The sequence below is a fragment of the Lytechinus variegatus genome, chromosome 1 (genome assembly GCF_018143015.1).
Source record: "Lytechinus variegatus isolate NC3 chromosome 1, Lvar_3.0, whole genome shotgun sequence".
NCBI classification, from domain to species: domain Eukaryota; kingdom Metazoa; phylum Echinodermata; class Echinoidea; order Temnopleuroida; family Toxopneustidae; genus Lytechinus; species Lytechinus variegatus.
In genome coordinates this window covers 45335847-45358348 of record NC_054740.1, presented here as the reverse complement: position 1 = coordinate 45358348, position 22502 = coordinate 45335847, and the positions used below count along the sequence as shown (strand labels likewise).

The following is a 22502-nucleotide window of genomic DNA, read 5'->3' as shown; positions in this document are numbered from 1 at the left end:
GAAATGGTGAACTGGCTCTTTATTTGCATTTTATGATTCAATAATCATGTTTTATTTGTTAAGCGGTATTTTAGGAAGGATTTTTACCAATAGAGCAACAATCTCTTGTGATTTTTTTTCATTTCTTTTGTAAAAAGTGGGGGGATGTTTGTACAAGCCATCCCCCCCTCGAAAAGTGTGGGGGGGGGATATATCCCCCATCCCCCGGGATTTACGCCAGTGTCTTATTCACTCGTCTCCTCTTTTCTCCTTCTTTCTTCCTTCCTTTCTTTCCCCTTTTCTTTTTTTTCTTTCTTTTCCTTTTTTGTTTCTTTTTTTCGGGGGGGGGGGGCGCCTCGGGTTTCCTCGCCCCTTAGATCCGCCTATGAAAATTGTGCAACTATACCGGACAATTAAAGTTATGAGGTTACGTTACTTTATTATTACTTATTAGTTTTATTGCAATTGCAATCAGAAGCATAATCACAATTTTGATATGTCTTTGGTAAAATTAATGGACTGAAATCAGGTAGCAAAAATGGATTAGAAGGGGTGGTAATTGGGCCTTCCATTATTCATATCATTTTCCTGGGTAGGTCCAATTAATTCGTATTACATACATTTTTCAATAGCACATCATATTCAATACATTTGATGTCTACCAAATAACAGTAAAAATCCTGCTTATCCGCATTTGCATATTTATCATTATTATAATGGTTGAGATTTCAACACATTTCCCCATTGACCAGGGGCCGCGGAACGGTTTTCAAAGTGGAGGGGCTGAACCAAAAGTGGGGGGCTGACCATGCTAAAAATCACAATCGTATGGTCATTTTTGTGTTTTTGTACACGGTTTTGGAAAAAAGCGGGGGGGGGGCTGAAGCTGAAGCCCCCCCCCCCCGGTTCCGCGGCCCCTGTTGACGGCATATTATTTTTAAATGCTAACAGCCTCAGTACTAAAATCAATAATCTAACTACGATGCTTTCATTAGAGTATGCAAAGATGAAACTACTTTTTGGTAATTCTTAAAACAAATCAATCTTAAATCATGAAGAGTTCCCAAAAGTTCGGGCATCCACTTATTGCTTCTTCTTTCACGGCAAAAAGTTTCTTCTTCCTGCCGGTAGTTCGCCGACAAGCCATGTTCGGTTGGATGTTTGAATCTGTAATAAAAGAATAAAAGGTAGCAACTAACAATATTGATATTATAAGGGTTAAAGACAACTTCAATTGAAAATAGAAATAAGGGTCTACGAAAGAGAGACTACACGTTATTAGGACGGGAAACCGCCGTGTGTTCACATCGGCGGAAATTGGACAATCCGTGATATCGCGATATCAAAGTGTCTGCTGAGTCTGTCCGCTCGCTTCAGGTTGGTGGTCTACCGTGTGTGAAGGGTTGGACCAAAAGTCACGCACATCATAAAATTCAATATTTTGCAGTACTATGTTTACCTACCATCTGTTGCTACATACTCCGAATATTATTTTTGTTGCAAAAACACGGCATACAAACTAACATTAATAACGAAAATCACAGCGAGATCGAGACCCTCTCCTCGACCTCGGCTTTGTTGCCTCCAATCCAGTTCCGAACGCAGGTTGTGGACCGAAGTCAAGCGGTCAATTGGGACCTTTCGCAATCATCACCGACGCTAATTTAGGGTCCCCTAACACAAATGTTAACGCTTAATCATACACTTGATTTTTAAGATTGATCGTACATTATAGTCAATAGAATTAAACGTAGAAAACTGTTCTACAATCAATGCTAAGCTTTGTGTTACCGGGGGATTACAGGCCCTACAGGGGCCCATTTCATAAAGGTAGAGCGTCAGCGTCAAGTCCCAAAACAGCGTCAGATTTTCACTTGCAGTATCAAGTTTGATATTTGACGCTGCAGCGCATTTCATAAAAAGTTGACGCTCCAGTAGGAGCGTCAACTTTTTACTGGAGCGTCAAGTATGGTTACTGGAGCGTCAAATAGGGTTAAATATTTGACGCTGGTCATGGGGGAGCGTCAAGTTGACATTGTAAAGGGTTTTCAACGTCAAGTTCATTGTTCAGAATGGCGTATGTTGTGATGTTGCATGCGCAGAGAGCTCTTAGAAGAGAAAGAATTTTTAGGGATCGCACTCAGCCTTTGGAGATTTATGATGACACCGATATGCTTAAGAAATATCGTTTCAACCGACAAGGAGTTATGTTTTTGATAGATTTTCTGCGCGAGGAACTGTCTCATCGGACGAATAGGAATCACGCTATTCCAGCAACCTTGCAAGTATTTATTGCACTGAGGTTTTATGCTACTGGCTCAGTCCTTGACAATAGTGCCGTGCACCACGGTGTAAGCATTTCAACGACTTGCAGAATCGTAAGAGCTGTCAGCTGTGCACTCTGCAATCGGAAGAATGAGGTAATTAATTACTTATTTAATGTTAGGCTTCGGTTTGCATTTTAAAATGACTCAACTCCTCTCATAATCTCAGGCTAAAATCTGCATAGGATTTCTGGCCTGGGATAATCTAGAATCTAGTCTACGTCTATAGAGTCATTACGGTACTGTACGGTCATGACGCCGGTAATGATGGTTTGAAACTTTGATCTGTGAATCAAAGTTCAGCATGGAACCTTTTTAAATTTTCCCATATCAAATCATTCAATAACAAAAAAAGAAAATCATGACAAATGTACCGTATTTACAGTTAACTTATATGTCGACGAGTTTATAGGCGGCCCGTAGCATAAATTCACTCGTTGACGGTTGAGCTCGATCGCTGTCACAGTTCCTAATCCTAGTCCCATACGTAACAAATGCTGTACTGTAGCCATCCTGGGGCAAGTCCTTTTAAATGTTGTTCTAGGGGCCACCAAGCCTCGCCAATCCTTGTAAGTCATATAAATAATCAGAAAAATGTTGAAAAAAGCTGCATCCAAAAGCCTTCAGTAGATTTACTTACAACTTTTTTAGTAAAGAACTTGGCTTAGTTCCTAGTCTAGCTGAACTCTAAACGTTAACTCTGTACCGTAGCTCTGCTGGCGGCTGGCTCACTAGCGAAATGAGATGGCGCTTGTGACTTGCTTTTGTGTCGTCGCGTCGTCAACTATGAAAATACTTACCTGATTTTCTTATTTACGAGATAACTCATACATCTACTTGATTTGCTAGTTCAGCCCTCTGGACTGCCATACCCGAAAAGAACTCCCAAGAATTTAAAAAGCGCGAGCGCGCCCTCTCCCGTTCAGGCTTACTACCCATGATCACCGCGCAATTAGCGTCCATCTTCCTCACCTTTCGCAAGCCCATACGTTGAAACATGTTGCTGCGCAAGGCGGAGGGTCGGTGGGAGGGTATCAAGTAGATGTATGAGTTATCTCGTAAATAAGAAAATCAGGTAAGTATTTTCATAATTTACTTCAATAACTCCATACATCTACTTGATTTGCTAGACCAGCACGGACTCAAACCGTAGGGAGGCATGTTTTCAATTGTAAGCCTAAGAAAATTTGAAAAAAACAAAAACAACAAAATTTAGGGAGAGGGGGAAAAAGCCGCAGCTGCTTTAAGCGCCGAAGCAGCAGATCTCGCCTCGCTGGACGGAATGTCCTTCAAGTAGAAAGAAGTGAAGGAGTTAGTTGAGCGCCAAAAGGCGGTCCTCAAAAATGTCCTCGAGAGGAAAGCCCTGTATACTCAGGAATACTAAGTATCATGGGCCCTCGGCCTAGTGTCAGGAGAACAACATCACCTGCTGACTAGAGCGTAAGAATCAGAATTTGTTGAAAGTTTCAACAAGAATCGTGATCGGAAAACTGAAGCTTTTAAGGCTCAGTAAGTGATCGATCGACCAATCTGAGAAGGCGAGATATCTCAGAACCCCTGCAGAAATTTAAGCGTGCCGCTTGCTAGTAACTAGCATGCGACTAGTAGGGCGTTCGCTTAATAAGCGAGTGCCTGCTAGCGAACAGTCCCTGCTCGCTAAAAGATCGCTTAACTATTACTCTGCATGCACATCACACGCTTAATTAGGCTAGCCGCATGCTAGTTACTAGCATGCCGCAAGCTTGCGCAAGCTAGTCGCACGCTTCCCGCAAGCTTGGAAATTTCTGTAGGGGAAGCCTCCGCGTGGGAGAAAGCGCCCAGAATTCGATATCTGTCTCAAATGCGTGAGGGCAGAAAATCTGCAGAATTCTGATAGAGAGCTGTGGTAAAAAGTTACTAGCGGTCCGAAGGGGACCAGGAACGACGGAGAGTAGGGATTCAGGAAGAAAACCACTCGTAAGGCAGACAAGGGTCGAGAAAGCGACTGAGTGCCATCCTGTTAATAAGGAATGCCGCAGACATGTTGCCTATGTAGAATAGAGCAGTCTGGTCAAAACAGCTCAACCGGGCGTGTCAGGGAAACAGCGCGGTACACATCACGACAAAAGTGTGTTAGACCGAGTGATCGAGAGAGAACTCAGGATCCCCTTTCTCCCATACTGATTGAAGCACCCATCTGAGGGTGCAGTGCCCGCGGTGGAAGAGGTGGCTTGGCTCAAGCCACCATCGCCGAGAGAGCCCGTGAGGCTAGGCTGCGATGGCTGTCCGCTGGGCGGGGGAATCCCTAGCAGCAGCAAGCGTACGCCAGAGGGAGCTGGCGAAAAAAAATCTGTCACGATATTACGTGTAAACGACCATCAAGAGATGCTCTAAACGAACAGACATCGCCAGACATGATACCTCAACCGTTACATTCGCAACGGAATCGAATGAGGTAGCAACGGCCCTGTCCTATCAAGTTTGGTGACGGAAACTGGCTAAGAGTGTCGAAGTCCTCGCTTGAAGAAACAAGCGAAGGAGACTTGAGGAAGTAATCACAAAATTTCCATCAGTCTGCGGTGAGAACCAGTTGTTTATGAAAACAGTCACAAGGCCTGTTTCTCAGGTGATCGTAAGAGCAAGCACTGCCGGCGCCGGTTGCGGCAGCGTGGAACAGTCCGATATCGGTAAGATAAGGAGCTCCAAAAAGCTGCGGGGGGCGGCAAAAATGACGCCCTAAGCAGCGGGGGATGAGAATCTAAATTTCTAAAAGAAGAACTCCAGTGAAGTAAATCACTTACATGGAGAGACTCATCCACAGTCGGCCCGAGAGAAGGCGGGTCGTAGTGATCGTGGTTAGGAAGGCATAAGCATACATCCATCCACGGTTACATCATCCTCGGTCGTGCGGTGACCCTTGCCACATGCATTGCATGGAAGGAGGATGAAAGCAGCATGCGGGGCGACTCGAGTGTGCCGTGAAAAAATTTCTAAGAAGCCGATTCGACAAACGGGCACGGTAAAGACATCCACCGTAGACCACTCCGCACAAGGAGGGAACGGCGGAGACGCCCGCAAGATTGACCCACATAGAGGGCAGTCTATAAGATAGACAGTTAGAGCTCGGCCGATGGTCTGGCGGTGTACAGTTTGGTGTGAACTCGCCGACCCGGTACGGTGGGTGTGCCCAGAAAGTAGGCATAGAATGCCGACAGAGAATCCTGGGGCTTTAAACAAGTTTGAACGCACGTACATAGCCAACAATCTCATGAGATGTACGGCGGTTACTTTCCTCCGAGATGATGTTTACCCAACCGGGAAAGACTCGGGGAACAGCTGTGAATGTCAACAGGAGGGATATCTAGCATATGAAAAGCTGATTCCTTCCACGTATTCGGTGCGGGTGCTGCCGGTGGTGTCCGGGGGGACGACCGGTGATGGCAGCTCGGGCAGGGTTCGTACGAGCCGCCCGAATACGAGACAAATAGGTTAACATAACCATAATGCACCGGGTGGTGAAGGCATAGCGATTATTAAGCACAGGAGAACTTTTAATCGCCGTGACATTCAGATCCGATATACATACTCATAAGCTCGGAGAGCTATGAGATAGTGAGACATACCGCTGGGCGGTGATGGTGCTCATATCAGAGTCGCCCTCTCTTCAGCGGTGATCGCTGGAGAACGGGTATCTGTACTAGCCCTGACTCTGGCGTTGCAAGGGTAGGAGCTAAGTAAGACAGGGCACCCTTACTTTCGAATAGAAAGTGAGGTTCAGGCCAGAAAAGCGACGGTCTCGTCGCCTGGGCGGACGGTCGGCGGACGTGATAGGTTGCCCTCTCAAAGCAGTCAAACATTCTCACGAGAGAAGTGCGGCATGCGGTATGTAAGAGATTCATACCTCCAATCTACGGGCCCGCTTAGGGGGAAGAATGGAGAGAGTTACCGCTGAAGGAGTCGTCGCCGTATGTGAGCTTGACGTAGAGGGCGAATTCGGGAGTACCTGCATAATAATCGCCCCCCCCCCCTTGCCTCTGCCTTCTCGCTAGCCTCGAGAGGCTTGAAAATTTCGAGACGGCGGCGCCGGAGCCTGGCGCTTCTGGGCAGCAGCAGAGCGGGGGTGGATTTACACCCTCGGAGCTGGCGGCTACCTCGTCGTAGGAGCCGCCTCGTCTAGAGCGACCCCGTCACTCTCCGAGACCCCCAATTCGGCCGATTGAGCTCGGGGCGCCTGAAGAGGCGGGGCGAGAAAATATGGACTCCCTTGCTTCATCAATACCCCCGCTCGGAGGGTAGATGTGAGGTAGATACTTGTCAAGCAGCCCCTAAGCGCTTACTGAAAAGTCGACCGCGGGATAGGGGTTGTCCTCGCACTGTCCGCCTTCGAGAGACTCCTCGTAAAGGGAGTCTCGCTCTATGGACTGAACCGGGGGGTCGTCCAGTAAGCGCCGGGGTGGCCCCGCGTGTTGGCTGGGACACGTGCTCTGAGATCGACGAAAATGCTGGAAAGCACACGCGATCTTGGGGCACCCGGTTAGTCGGTGCACTGGCTGGCGATTTAACAGAATCGCTCGAGGATTTCCCGGGTGTCTGGTGGTTATTGCCCACTTGTCTCGTTTGATGCTCAGGGGCATCAGCGGGGTGAGTAGACGTCGAGGGTGGGGTGAACCCGCACTGCTCGAAAGCAGAATGTAGCAGCATGAATAGCTGTGACATCTGACCACCGACACAAGGGTCTGAAGGAGGGACGCCCATGGCAACAGGGCTGGCCGACCTCACCTTCGACCTCTTCTTCTTCGCGGCCTCCGCCGGCGTGGCCGGGGCAGAAGAAGGCACAAGAGGCACGGGTGATTTCTTACAACGAAACTTCACCCGAATCTGACGGGGTCAGATTGTGGTCACAGTCTGATGTGTGACGCCTCTCGCGGTAGCAGAATGTAGCAGCATGAATAGCTGTAACATCTGATCACCGACACAAGGGTCTGAAGGAGGAACGCCCATGGCAGCAGGGCTGGCCAACCTCTCCTTCGACCTCTTCTTCTTCTTCTCTTTCTGCGGGCTCCGCCGGCGTGGCCGGGGCAGAAGAAGGCATGAGAGGCACGGGTGATTTCTTACGATTTGCCGCCCCTGGCAGGGCGGCCGCCGGCAACGAAACTTCACCCGAATCTGACGGGGTCAGATTGTGGTCACAGCCTGATGTGTGACGCCTCTCGCGGTAGCAGAATATAGCAGCATAACATGTATGAGTGTAACATCTGACCACCGATAAGAGGGTCTGAAGGAGGAACGCCCATGGCAACAGGGCTGGCCGACCTCTCCTTCGACCTCTTCTTCTTCTTCTTATTTTGCGGGCTCCGCCGGCGTGGCCGGAGCAGAAGAAGGCACAAGAGGCACGGGTGATTTCTTACGATTTGCCGCCCCTGGCAGGGCGGCCGCCAACAACGAAAATTCACCCGAATCTGACGGGGTCAGATTGTGGTCACGATCAGATTGTGGTTACAGTCTGTGTGACGCCTCTCGCGGTCAGGGGCTGGGCGATCTCTCCCGATGCTGTCAACGGAGGACGACTTATACGGCAGAGATCCTGACCTGTGCCGGGGGGAGAGAACCGCACTCTCCCTCCGGACTTCTGGTGACCCGGTAGCCGGTGGGTCGCATAGCCCTATGGGTGCTGCGGCGGCAGGACCTAGTTTAGGCTTGGAAGCCTTGGCTACCACTTTTTCCTTTGTCCGAGACCGTGGCACCACAGTCTCGGCCTTCCTTCTCTTAGCATCCGACCGCAAATTCGGAATGCTGATCGACGCACCCTCATACTCACCGCCGCCGGGCGCTCACCGCGGCGTCCCTCCTACTCGCCTGGAGGCGGCCGACTTCTGTAACTTGCAATCGGGACGGTCCCCGTGGAGGGCACCAGGTCCTCTGGGGCTGTGTTAGTCCCATTCAAAGGTACCTCTCTCTACCCTGAAAAAGGAAAAACAAGAATTTTTTTTTTTTTTACAAAGGTCTCGCTTAGATTAAAAGTGGAGACCGGAGTGGTCTTTCCCTCCTCCTAAAAGGAGTTTGTTTGAGCAAACAGAACAAAACAAGAGGGGAGGGGTAGGGAGGAAGAAGAACCTAAGAATAGTTTAGGTATCTGCCTGTAAGAAAATAAAAAGGAGGTCGGAGACTTTGAAAAAGAAACTCCTACAAGGTTCCCCTACTATATTCTCTTTTTTGTGCCCGAAGGAAAAATTCGAAACAAAAATTCAAAAATGAATGCAAGTTCAGAAGAGAACGAAGTTTCCACCTGCGAAGAAACACAGAAACAAGCATTTCAGAGCAGGAAGAAAAGGGATTGAGAGACAAATAAGAGAAATTTTACGATAATTTCCAAGATGAAAAAAGTAACCTCCTGTGGAAAGGTAAAAAAATTCAGAACAGGAGGAAGGAGGAACGTCTCTAGTAACGATTCCAAGAGGAAGAACGACACAGTAAATCCTCAAAGGGAAATCGTAGAGCCCGCCTGTCGAAGTAAAAAAATATAAGACTAGGAGGGAAAAGGGAATTGAACGAAGAAAACAATTCCGGGAAAGGTCAAAAAAAAATTTCTAACAGGAAGGAGACTCCACCTGTAAAGAACAAAATTTTTTTTTTTTTTTTTTTTTTTTTTTGGGGGGGGGGGATTGAATAACCAATCAATCAAGGTATAATTGCGTAAGCCGAATTAAACAATCCCCGAAGCGTCTGTGAATAAAATATTAATCAAGAATTTTATTCAGAACAGAAAGGAAAAGGAATTGAGCTTTAAGATCCGCCTGTGAATAAAATATCAATCAAGAAATTTATTCAGAACAGAAGGAAAAGGAATTGAGCTTTAAGATCCGCCTGTGAATAAAATATCAATCAAGAAATTTATTCAGAACAGAAGGAAAAAGGAATTGAGCTTTAAGATCCGCCTGTGAATAAAATATCAATCAAGAAATTTATTCAGAACAGAAAGGAAAGAGAATTGAAGAATTAATCAATCAATAATCAATCGAAAATCTTAATAAATCAATTCCAGAAAGCAAGGAAGGAACAGAGTTGAAGATCCCAACCTGCAAAAAGAAATAACAATAACACCCTCGACAACAAAGTGTAGAGGCTGTCTAGAATTTAATTCAAAAACGGCACCAAAAGCCACCACGCTTTGAACGTGAAGAACAATAACCATGACAGGTGGTGAAGGCTTGCTGCCACGTAGGCAGGCCAAGCCCGGTGCCCCGCGAACGCGCTAGCGATGCGGCGCGACGAGAACTCAAACGTTAGAAAAAACAATTTAAGTGTCATCCAAAAACACGTCTAAAAAGTCACGCCAGGTGTAAATTCTGAACACAATCTTACACACAAATGGAAAGATTGAAATTAAAAGGGAGAATGCACCACAGATAAGCGAAAATAATATACCAAAGCTCAAAAAAGATTTGAGCTCTTAGGAGACTTATCTGAGCACGTCTTGACAGGTGGCTTGCCGAAAGCAAAAGAGGAAGATGGACGCTAATTGCGCGGTGATCATGGGTAGTAAGCCTGAACGGGAGAGGGCGCGCTCGCGCTTTTTAAATTCTTGGGAGTTCTTTTCGGGTATGGCAGTCCAGAGGGCTGAACTAGCAAATCAAGTAGATGTATGGAGTTATTGAAGTAAATAACCTGATATAAATGAAGGAATCCTTTTTTTTTATAATGCGAAGCCGTGATTTGGGGGTGAGGCAAATCAAGCCCCCGATGGTATGGTATATAGATACAAAACGAATGACAATATTTGCTATGTTTTGTTGGTAGGAAAAGTCAATTGCCTGATACAGGGGTGGGTTGCAAGCATGCAGGATTTTCCAGGGGGGGGGGGAGTTCCCCAAAGAAAATAAGACAAGCAGAACAAGTAAAAAAATAATGAATAAGATTATCACCCAAAAATTGAAGGTCATTTCCTCCACGCAAAATTTTGGAAAAAAGTTCTGACTTATTTTTAGGGAGGGCAGCATATCACAGAAAAATATGCTGTGACTTTCAAAGGAGGGGGTCGTGGCGAATTTACATTGTAATCATGGCTCTTATGTGGATAAGTGCAATGTTTGATAAAGTTCAGAGGAAATGCTATGCCTTGGAACGGAAATTGGGGTGTAAAAATGGGGGTCCCCTCCGCGGCACATACCCACTATGCATTTTATACTGAGTCCCCCTGTTACACCCACAAATGTAATAATCGCCCACAAATGTAATAACGCCCACAAATGTAATAACACTTTACCCACAAATGTAATAACGCCCACAAATGTAATAACACTTTACCCACAAATGTAATAATTTTTGATCGCCCACAAATGTAATAACACTTTACCCACAAATGTAATACCGCCCACAAATGTAATAACACTTTACCCACAAATGTAATAATGCACTTTACCCACAAATGTAATAAATTTGAAGTGATTTTTGGCGAATTCGTTCTAAACTAATATCCTATAGTGATGCGTTCATATAGCACAAAAGTTCAAAGTCTTTTTTCCAGACCCGGTTAATGAAATATTACAGTACAGGTCCAAGTCTTTTTCCAGACCCGGTTTTTCAAAATTATGATATACGTCCAAAGTCTTTTTACCGGATCCGGTTGTTTCAAAATTATAATATACGTCCAAAGTCTTTTTTCCAGAGCCGGTTAATTCAAAAATTATGATGCAAGTCCAAAGTCTTTTTTTTCAGACCCGGTCGTTTCAAAAGTTATAATATACGTCGGTGAGGGGTAAAGACAACACTCTAAGCCCAAGCATTTTAGGTGGGTTTAATTTTGAAGATTGGTCTCAGTTGTCAATTTTTTTCAATATTTCTTTATCTTTTAAATAACCAGGTCCAGACGAAACACTAAGCATAATAGTCGTATTATTCCACAAGAATAAGAATTTGAGTCTTTTGTTTTTAGGATTGCTTAAATCATTTTTAAATCACCCGGTCTGGAATAAAGACAACGCTCTAAACGTGTGCTTTTCTACATGCATGGTCTTAATTTGGAGGATTGTCGGTTCTTAGATTCGTTGTTGGGGGTTGAGTTTTATTGATTTTTTATTCCTGAAATAATTGTGTCTGGAGGAAAGTCGATCTTCGATAATCGGTCTTCATGTTGTTCCACAGTAATTAGATTATTGGATATTCGTTTTAGAATATTTGTAAAAACTATTTTATTTTTCAAATAATAACCAAGTCTGGAGAAAGGATGTCTGCTTTACCCACGCGTTATTACAATGTTTTGTAGGGGTAGTAGTATTATTTTAAAAAAAGACATATTTTTACTGGGTGAAACTTTGGAAATTTGGTCTTAGATTCGAAGTCTTTCAGTTACTTTTTTTTAATACCCGGGTCTGGAGGAAAGAGTACGTTTTAAACCTCGTGTTATTCCACGAGAATAAGAATATAAGGTCTTATGTTAGAAGATTTTTTTTCGTAACTGTTTTAGGTCTGGAATAAAGACAACACTCTAAACCTCTTTTAAAACAGGTTCTTAGGTTGAAGGTTTGTTTGGTCTTAAACTTTGATTTTTTTTATTCTTACTATTAGCGTTTTTAAGAAAAAAAATGGTCGGGCTGAAAGACTACGCTATATATCCAGCATTAATAAGATTATGTGGTCTTTATACTTTTTTAAACTGTTATTCATAATGTTTAAATAACAGGCAACCAGGTCTGGAGAAAAGACTACGCTTGATTCTCAATTTACTCTTAGTGCATATATTCACAATATACATCTATAAGTTGAAACAACAACAAAGACATATATTCCACCAGTTTTAATTATCTGGGTCTGGAGAAAAGACTAAGCTCGATTCCCATTTTTCCACAGGAATATCATTATTGTATCTTAGTTTGGACTTATATTATAAATTTTGAAATAACTGGGTCAGGAAAAAGACTTTGCACTTATTAAAATTCTTGAAACAACCGGGTCTGGAAAAAAGACTTTGGGTTTATATTATAATTTTTTAAACAACCGGGTCTGGAAAAAAGACTTGGATTTATATTATAATTTTTGAAACAACCGAGTCTGGAAAAAAAGACTGGACTTTTATTATATTTTTTAAACAACCGGGTCTGGAAAAAAGACTTGGGATTTATATTATAATTTTTGAAACAACCGGGTCTGGGAAAAAAGACTTTGGATTTATATCACAATTTTTTAAACAACCGGGTCTGGAAAAAAGACTTTGGATTTATATTATAATTTTTGAAACAACCGGGTCTGGAAGAAAGACTTTGGACTTGTACTTTGATGTTTTATTAACCCGGTCTGAAAAAAAGACTTTGCACTTTTGTGCTATGTGATTACTATAGGATTTTAGTTTAGAACGGATTCGCCAAAAATCCCTTAAAATTTATTACATTTGTGGGTAAAGTCATTATTACATTTGTGGGCGATCAAAAATTATTACATTTGTGGGTAAAGTGTTATTACATTTGTGGGCGTTATTACATTTGTGGGTAAAGTGTTATTACATTTGTGGGCGTTATTACATTTGTGGGCGTTATTACATTTGTGGGTGCAACACCCCCCCCGGGGGCGGATCCAGCTTTCGCCAATAAGGGGGGGGGGGGCGAAAAATATTTTCATCACCATTTTTCGCGATTGGCCGCAGTAATCTGATTTTTTGTTGTTGGTTTTTCAGGGTAGTCCTAACAAACTACTGAAGTTTTAAGTATGGTAGTTTTAAAACTACCATACTTAAAACTTCAGTCGTTATAAACAAGATAAGGTATCTCATGTGGTCTTGATATATATAATGCGAGCGCGAAGCTAAAATACTTTAATATTTCATGGCCTTAGAACTGAAGATTCTGAGCATTTTTATATAATGTATCCAACTAAAAAATGCGAGCGCGAAGTGCGAGTCGAAAGTAACGTGAAAAGGGACTCAATTAGGAATGTTTTTCATTAAATAATGAGAGTTGCGAAGCGCGAGCTCAAAATTTATGATATTCCGACCTGAAAACTCGACAGTCTTATAATTAGCGCGTTTTAATTTAAATAAAGAACAAGCTGTGCGTCTCAAACAATCAAAAGCGAGCGCGAAGCACGAGCTTAATTATTTCATATACAAGGAGCATTTTGACAAATTTTGGAAAGAATTTCCAAAGAGGATACGTATCTCACAAATCAAACAATGCGATCGCGCAGCGCGAGCTGAAAATTTTGATATAACAATTTGTGTAAATCAAACAAACTAATTGAAGCTTGATGTGCCAGCTAAAATATTGTGTGCGAATTTTATTTCTGAACTTGATATATTAAGTGTCATTTAATCCTCTTGAATGCGATTCATTACACAGGCAATGCGAGCGCGAAGCGAAAATTTTATGTAAGTCTGTTTTCCATTTCTTCCCCTCACCTTTTTCTTGTTTCCTTTCGGGATCGGGCCGGCCGATACGAGTCTGTAAATGACACATTATGGGTATAAAACCTCTTTCTGACATTTCTTTCTGTTTTGCGTATCAAGTTGAAGAGTACACTTTTTTCTGCAGGTTGTCAAAAAATGGGGGGGGGGGGCTATATGCTCGGCCCCCTCCAGGATCCGCGCCTGAATTTCTGGAGCTTTTCGAAAATAATAATATGCTCATACCTGGTACCCATAATTTTTTTTTGTCTGAATATTAATAAGAGAAAAACTGTACCAAATCTTCTTGTTATTCCGCTTATCGTTGTCGTCTCTCCAAGCTCCCCACAGTATATCTCTTTCTTTAAATGTCACATTATGAAATTATATTGCATCATTGTTCATATTCAAACTTCAGTTATATTGAATTATTGTATCTTAAGAGAGTCAACAGTATTATAATCGGTTACTACTAATTCTGTTTGTTTCCAAATATGCAAATTAAAAAAAAACATTTGTCTTTTATCAAATTTAGGGTGGGATTGCAAGTTGCCACTTAACCCACCCGAGATAAATATCCTCGTTTTATATAATTATATTTAGTTTAATTTGAACTTAGTGCATTTCAAAAATTTAAAAATTTGTGCAAAATTTCAAAAGAAGCACATCTAATAATACCAATGGTATAAGAGGCCAATTGTTGATTAGAATATGTATTAAATATGTTTTAGGGTTAAACATGGAAAATGGTTAATCATGATTTGTCAATTATATGGCCTAAGTTTCTTCTTTTATTGTTTCTTCACTATTATCTGTCATAGCCTCTACACATCATATTTATTTATATAATTGATTTGTAACTTTGTGTTTCAAGTTAATTGTGTGTATTTGTAGGATGTACTTGTAGTATTAAAGAGTGTGATCCAATATACGTGGATTTTAATCAATAAATTTTGATAATTGAAAAAAAGGGGGGGGGGCTGAATGTGCCCCCTGGATCCAACATTAGCCTGATATATTTTACAAATGAATGATGCCAAATAAGGTTTATTACTAAATTCCTATCAATTTTGGAACAAGCTGGTAATGGGGGAGAATATAAGGAGCCTTTAGTAACTTTTTTAAAGGAGCGTAATATAAGCGTTGTACTCGATCTTCATCATTTCTTGCAGTTTAATTGCCAGATTTGTGCATTTACTCTTATGAAATGAATAAAAAATTCAAATATTCATTATCCTTATTCATTTTATTTTATTTTATTTATTCATTTTTTTTTTCTTCATTTATTTATTTATTTTTAGGGGGGGGGGGCAATTTCAACTACATCTCGCAGCTGGCTTGCTATTGCTGCTATGTAGAGTCGATTATGCTCATGATTCTGCTGTAAAATTATACTGTGGGATCCGATGATAGAAACTAACACACAAACTATTTTTAATCAATGTTTTCAAAGGCTTAGAGGGGTGATGTCATTTCTGTAAGATTCTTGCATTTATTTCTCATTTTGTTGAACTGATTTTGAATCAGCTTTTAGAAATAGAACCCCTACCTTTTTATTCTAAATTCTATTTGAAATATAAAAAAGAATCTTACAAAACCCGGCTTACTCATATTTCCAAATTCTTCCCTATTATATGTTGAAAGAGCTCAAAGGTTTTCTTTTAAACATCAGCTATCATCAGTCTGCAATAGACTATGGAATTTAAAGTACATAAAATATGCATATTTAAAATATTTCATAGGTCAATAATTTAATTTATTTAAATACAATAATAATACACTTAACAATATTTACATCACATGTCGTAATACTCAATCAATTCGTAATATCAATTTCATCAATAAGTAATAACTTTGCATTAGATATATTAAGCATTTGATAAAATTAGTACATGTAAAAGTACAGAGCATAAATGTAGTATTTAATTTGATAACAAATCTTAAAATGTAGGGTAGATTATTTTTTAACCACATTTCATCACATATTTATATTCATGTTTGTTCTTCTATTTACTGAATCATTAATGTTTACACCAAAATAGTTTTCTTGAATATCCAGGCAACTGGGCTAGTGATATTAAGATTTTGATGGCTTATCAATCGCACGTTGATACCAAATATACAAAGATTTGGTTAAAAATTATTCATAATAAAATGATTTTTAGAGTATGATGGAATGCTGCATTTTCTAACATGGCAAATATAATACCAGTTAGTGATTTTCAAGATATTTCGAGAAGAATGTTCCGCAATATACAGTAGTGGCACTTATAACATTGTCATCATCTCTAAATTATCATTTCTTACTGCAGTTCATCACATACCCCACAACACCGCACAAAATAAGGGAACAACAGAATAAGTTCTACCACATTGCACAGTTTCCCAAGGTGATTGGTGTTACAACCGATAATGTCGCACCAACGCATAATGTCGCAGCAACGCATAATGTCGCAATCTGCGACATTATGCCAAGAGCGTCCGACGCATAATGTCGCAGTCAACGCATAATGTCGTAGTTTTTCTAACGCATAATGTCACATGTCGCAACGCATAATGTCGCAGCAAATCGTTAACGCATAATGTCACATGTCGCAACGCATAATGTCACAGCGGTATTTTCTTCAGGACTCGAGCTACAGATAAGATATAAAACATGCTTTTACTTAGTATTTTGAGACACGAAAAGAGAATGAAATTATTTTGAAATCAGGATTACTCTTTGTATGGGTATTTGTCGCTTTATTACCATTTCGTCTACTGCCTTTTCCCCACTATCGCATGGTCTGATATCATTTCGTCTACCATTAGTTAGTCAACTATCAACATAGTCCAATAACCATTTCGTCTAATTACCATCTCGTCTAATAGCCAGTTGGTCTAATAGCCGTTGTGTTTATTATCATTTAGTCTAATTGTATTTTTTTCAGTTGGTCCAATATCCATTTTGTCCAATATCATTACGTCTATTACCTTTTTGTCTAAAAGCCAATTGGTCTAATAACCACTTGGTGTACTCTCATTTTCGTCCATGTTCCATTTGGTCTAACTTCAGTTGGTTCGCTATCACTTTGTCTAAATCCATTTCTGCTAATACTCATTTGGTATCGTTGCCACGGGTCCAATCACCAATAGGTCCAATCATTGGTTCTAGGACAATTACCCCACGGACAATCACCCTTCCGGACAACTAATCCCTGACAATTTTACCCACCCGAGGACAATTACACTCTAAAAAATGAAGTGCTAATTTAGCTCTTAAAGAGCGTGTATAGTGACTGCACTTCGGAGTGCTGATTTGTCTAGTTCAAATTTGAACTAGACAAATCAGCACTCCGAAGTGCAGTCACTCGATCTACACGCTCTTTAAGAGCTAAATTAGCACTTCATTTTTTAGAGTGTACCCCCTGGACAATTAACTCCTGAGGACAATTACCCCCCGAGGACAATTACCCCCTGAGGACAATTACACCCCGGACAATTACCCCCCTAGACAATAACTCCCGGACAACTACCCCCTGTAAAACTACCCCCGAGGACGATAACCCCCCGGACAACTACCCCCTAGGGCAATTTCCCCCGGACAATTACCCCCTGGACAATTACCCCCGGACAATTACCCCCTGAACAACTACCCCCCGATGACAATTACTACCGGACAACTACCCCCCGATGACAATTACCCCCGGATAATTACCCCAGAGGACAATTACCAACGGGAACAATTACCCTGCCCCGGGGACAATAACCCCCTAGACAAAGGGAGTGCACAGAGTTAGGGCCTAAATAGTAAAATTACAAGGCGTTCTTGTGTATATTATCTTTGCATATTTTTTTTGCTTACTGTATTAAAACTTAAGCCACATCTTAATCTGGAATGTGCACCAATTGTTTCATAATTCTTAGCTTCTTGTTAGATGAATTGTTTTAAAATAACAGGTTTATAGGTTCTTCTTGTCAATAGTAGTGTTGATGGTTTGCGTTACCGACTTTCAATATTTCTACCTGTGAAGGTGTCTTTTTAATGTTTTATCTATTTTCCTGATTTTTTCCTGAAATTAAACCCCAAATGAATCAAGAAAAAATCAGATCAACTGGAATCAGAGATATTAGGCATTTGTGATTATTATGTCTAATCGTGTATTTTCATGAATTTTCAATTGTTCTATGAAAACTTAGTATGTGGGCCAGTTTACACAGTTTTCCGATGTGCATATGCGTAGCTATATAGCGCAAGCCCCCACCCCCATTTTTCATGATGCCGAAGGCATTGCTAAACAAAAAAAAAGAAAAAAGGTGGAAAAGGAAGAAAAATGAAAAAGAAGAAAGTGAGAGAGAAAAAGGGAGAAAGAGCGATATAAGAGAGAAAGTTATTAACATAAGATAAAGTAGAAAATATATTGAAAACCTGTGCCACCGACCCAGACCATTATAATGGTTCACGCCCGGGGGGGGGGGGGGGGGGGGGGCACTAAGTATATTATAATGTGCAGCGGAGGGGACCCCCATTTTTACACTCAAATTTCCGTCCCAAGGCATAGCATCTTTGTCTCATTGAGAAAAAGAACAAATAAAGCCGCTCCAAGGCAAAACATTTTCTTCTTATAGAGAAAAAAAGAAGAAAGAAATCCGCTCCAAATCTTGTCATATATTTCGTTACGCCGTTCCGGTCACATTGATCCGCTACAATGAGCTGCAATTTTGGTGAAATGCGGCCGCAGAGCGCTGTCCGACCATCACCTCTGCGCGAGCGCACCCGGCGGACGTGCCGCCGGGCGAGCTACATCATGCACGCATGTCCGTTCCACAGGGATGCATCAGCACTGACACGCTAGCGATCCGTTCCAAGGACCCCGTTTTTTGTCTCGCCCGCGGCACACCCCTACCACTTTTTTGGCCGAGTGCCCCCTCCCCCCTGGGGTCACGCTTGATTTGATGCCAGAGAGAAGGTGGGGGGGGGATTTTCCAGGGGTAATTGTTTGGCGGTAACTGTCTGGGGAATCATTTTCCTCGGGGGCATTTGCTGGGGGGGGGGGTAATTGTCTGTGAAATAATTGTCCAGTGGATGATTGTACGGGGGTAATTGTCCGGGGGGGGGGGTAATTTACCTCGGAGGCTAAATGTCAAGAATTTGTTGTCCGGAAGGTGATTTTCTGGGGGGAGGTAATTGTCCTAGAACCGGTGATAGGACCTAATGGTGATTGGACCCATTGTAACGATACCAAATGATTGTTAGCCGAAATGGGTTTAGACAAAGTGATAGTGAACCAACTGAACTTAGACCAAATGGAACATGGACGAAAATGAGAGTACACCAAGTGGTTATTAGACCAATTGGCTATTAGACAAAAAGGTAATAGACGTAATGATATTGGACAAAATGGATATTGGACCAACTGAAAAAAATACAATTAGACTAAATATTAATAAACACAACGGCTATTAGACCAACTGGCTATTAGACGAGATGGTAATTAGACGAAATGGTTATTGGACTATGTTGAGAGTTGACTAACTAATGGTAGACGAAGTGATATCAGACCATGCGATAGTGGGGAAAAGGCAGTAGACCAAATGGCAATAAAGCGACAAATATCCATACAAAGAGTAATCCTGATTTCAAAATAATTTCATTCTCGTTTTCGTGTCTCAAAATACTAAGTAAAAGCATGTTTTATATCTTATCTGTAGCTCGAGTCCTGAAGAAAATACCGCTGTGACATTATGCGTTGCGACATGTGACATTATGCGTTAGAAAAACTACGACATTATGCGTTGACTGCGACATTATGCGTCGGACGCTCTTGGCATAATGTCGCAGATTGCGACATTATGCGTTGCTGCGACATTATGCGTTGGTGCGACATTATCGGTTGTAACAATTGGTGCGATTGACGGAACTCACATCTATCTGCATGGAGCACCGTTGGGACAGGATGAGTACCTCTACACAAATAGAAAGGGGCGATACTCGATTAACGTCCAGCTTATCTGCGATGCAGATTTCCGAATAATCAACGTGGTAGCTAGATGGCCTGGGAGTACGCATGACTCCAGAATTCTCCAGGTATATAATATACAACAGATCATTTTATTTGCTTTTGCATAGTTAATTGGTGAAATATTTAATATTTTGTATAAATATACCGTTCTGATTGCATCGAGCTAGAATTTGATGTTTAAGGTGTTGACAGATAATGGAGCAAAAAAGTTCAAAATTTCTATTTTTAGGGTTTTGATGAAATTCAAATTACAATTTAACTTTACATAAAAGAAGTAGAATGGTAAGTTAGCAAATAAATTGCACGTATATCTCCCAATTTCTTCATGAACTTTGAGTTCATGAACAACTTTTTTGAGTTGTTGAAAGTTAAGTCATCATTACTTTTTAGCATCGACACCTTTGTGTTTATTCATTTGTTTTACTATTTGCAACACCCCTTGAGACACATGAAATCAATTATTGTGGTTTAATTTTTACAGAACAGTGTAGTTGGACAGAACTATGTAGTTGGACAGAACTATGCCAATGGACGGTTGCATGGCATTCTCCTTGGAGATTCTGGTTATGCCCTGCATCCTTGGCTCATGACTCCTATCTTGAACCCCCAAAACCAAGCACAGAGAGCATACAACCAGTAAGTAGTGGTCATATTTCTTAAAGTTTGGAACACACATTCTATCTTCATCCCCCTTTAGTGTACTTTAAATCGAAGACATTTTACAGCTACTATCACTACATGTACAAAAGGAAGTTGATATAGATGTTACATGTTAATGACATGGAGCCTTATCAGTCCTTATTAATTCCACTTTTGATTAATAATCCATATTATTCTAAATAAAAAAAATTACCTGGTTGGCTGATGACTTATAAATACACTGTAAAAAAAGAAATCAGTGTTATGTCATCAACAATGTACTTTACATCTAAATAAAGATGACCAATTAAATGCACTTCACTTATCAATCCTTTTCTTTTTTGTTAGTGGACATCAACAAATACCATAAAATGTATCATAAGAATGAGACATTTGGATTTGATATGAAACAGGTAGGGAGTTATTTTTTCCACCATTGTGAAAAGCAATGTTCAATAACAACATTCTATGCATTGTACAATTAGGAATGTGTCCACTGTCCACACCATGAAAATAAGAAAACAAGAGGTCCTAACATTTTTTTAAGTCTAATAACAATCATATATATTTATGTATATTTCAATGTTTTGAATTTCTTATAAAGATGTCTTTCTAAAAAATTTATTTTACATATTTTTTTCTTTCATGTTTAACCCTAGGCCATAATGCCCACCCCTGACAATTTTCGTGATTTATCTGCTGCGCAATTTTTTTTACCTTGCCGCTCCCTGACTTTTTACTATCAAGTTTCGCACAAATTTTGAGACCATTACGCAACATTCTGTAAGTGCATGTCAGACCAAAAATTGCTCATAACTGTGATTTCATTTACAAATCCAATGTAAATTGTGTATTGAGCCAAAATTTAAAAATGTATCATTATTTCTTTTACTTATAAACTAAATCAGTTTTGCCTTGTTTATGATCAAAATTAAGTCTGGAACGATGTCCATAAAAAAAACAGTAAAAACAAAAATTAAAAAGCAAAGAAATACATAAAAAACAAAAAAAACATACATAACAAATCGGTCTTAGTACCAATTTCTTTTTTCATTCAAAATTGTTAGGGATGCTATAAAGAATATTTTCACCAATAAGATAGCAATCTAGGAGCTTTTTTTAGTGAATCAGAGCAAAAAGTAAAATTTCATGAATAAATTAGCATAATTAATTAATATAAAATAAAAATAAATAAATTCAGTGAAATTCATGGTCCCGCAATCCGTGGCCGAGATCTTAAGGGGAACGTAATGCATCCCCCCCCCGCCAGGAATGATAAGTATCAAAATACCCCGGGGGGTTTAGGGTTAAAATACATCTCTTTTGTTTTTCATGTCTATGGAAATTAACGGAAAATAATTTTCATTTCAGAAAAAAATCTTATTAGTATTGTGAATATCTTTCATTAATCTTAATCTTTATGATTTTTACAGATCTCACTGCCGCACAAGAGCGCTCATTGAGCAAGTTAATGGGCAATTAAAGAACAAATTCAGGTGCTTAATTGGACAAGGACTTCAAATGCGGCCTGACAGAGCCTCCAACGTCATCTTGGCCTGTGCTGCATAATATCAGCAAACAACTTCGGCAACCTGAAGTTCTCTTCGACGTGGAAGCAACTGATGACATAGTTGAGCAAGTAGATCACGCCCCCAATGGTGTAGAAGCACGGAATGTTATCATTGAAAATCACTTTTCATAGTATATTGTTTTTGGTGTAATTGCGGTTAAAATTATGAACATTCTGATATCAATTATTACAAACTATCAACCTAGTGTCTTTTCAAATTGGACAGTATATCCAATGGTTGAATGTTATTTTATAAAAAGATACTAACTACCAATCTAGTGTCTTTTCAAATTGGACAGTTTATACAATGGTTGAATGTTGTTACACAAAAAAGATACAAACTATCAACCTAGTGTCTTTTCAAATTGGACAGTATATCCAATGGTTGAATGTTATTTTATAAAAAGATACAAACTATCAACCTAGTGTCTTTTCAAATTGGACAGTATATCCAATGGTTGAATGTTATTTTATAAAAAGATACTAACTACCAATCTAGTGTCTTTTCAAATTGGACAGTATATACAATGGTTGAATGTTGTTACACAAAAAAGATACAAACTATCAACCTAGTGTCTTTTCAAATTGGACAGTATATCCAATGGTTGAATGTTATTTTATAAAAAGATACAAACTAT

At 40.6% G+C, this 22502-nt stretch overlaps 1 pseudogene; it reads left to right on the top strand.

Annotated features, from left to right (window-relative positions):
• Positions 1-1811: 1811 nt before the first annotated feature.
• On the top strand, positions 1812-22109 carry LOC121415091 (annotated as a pseudogene).
• The last annotated feature ends 393 nt before the right edge of the window (positions 22110-22502 follow it).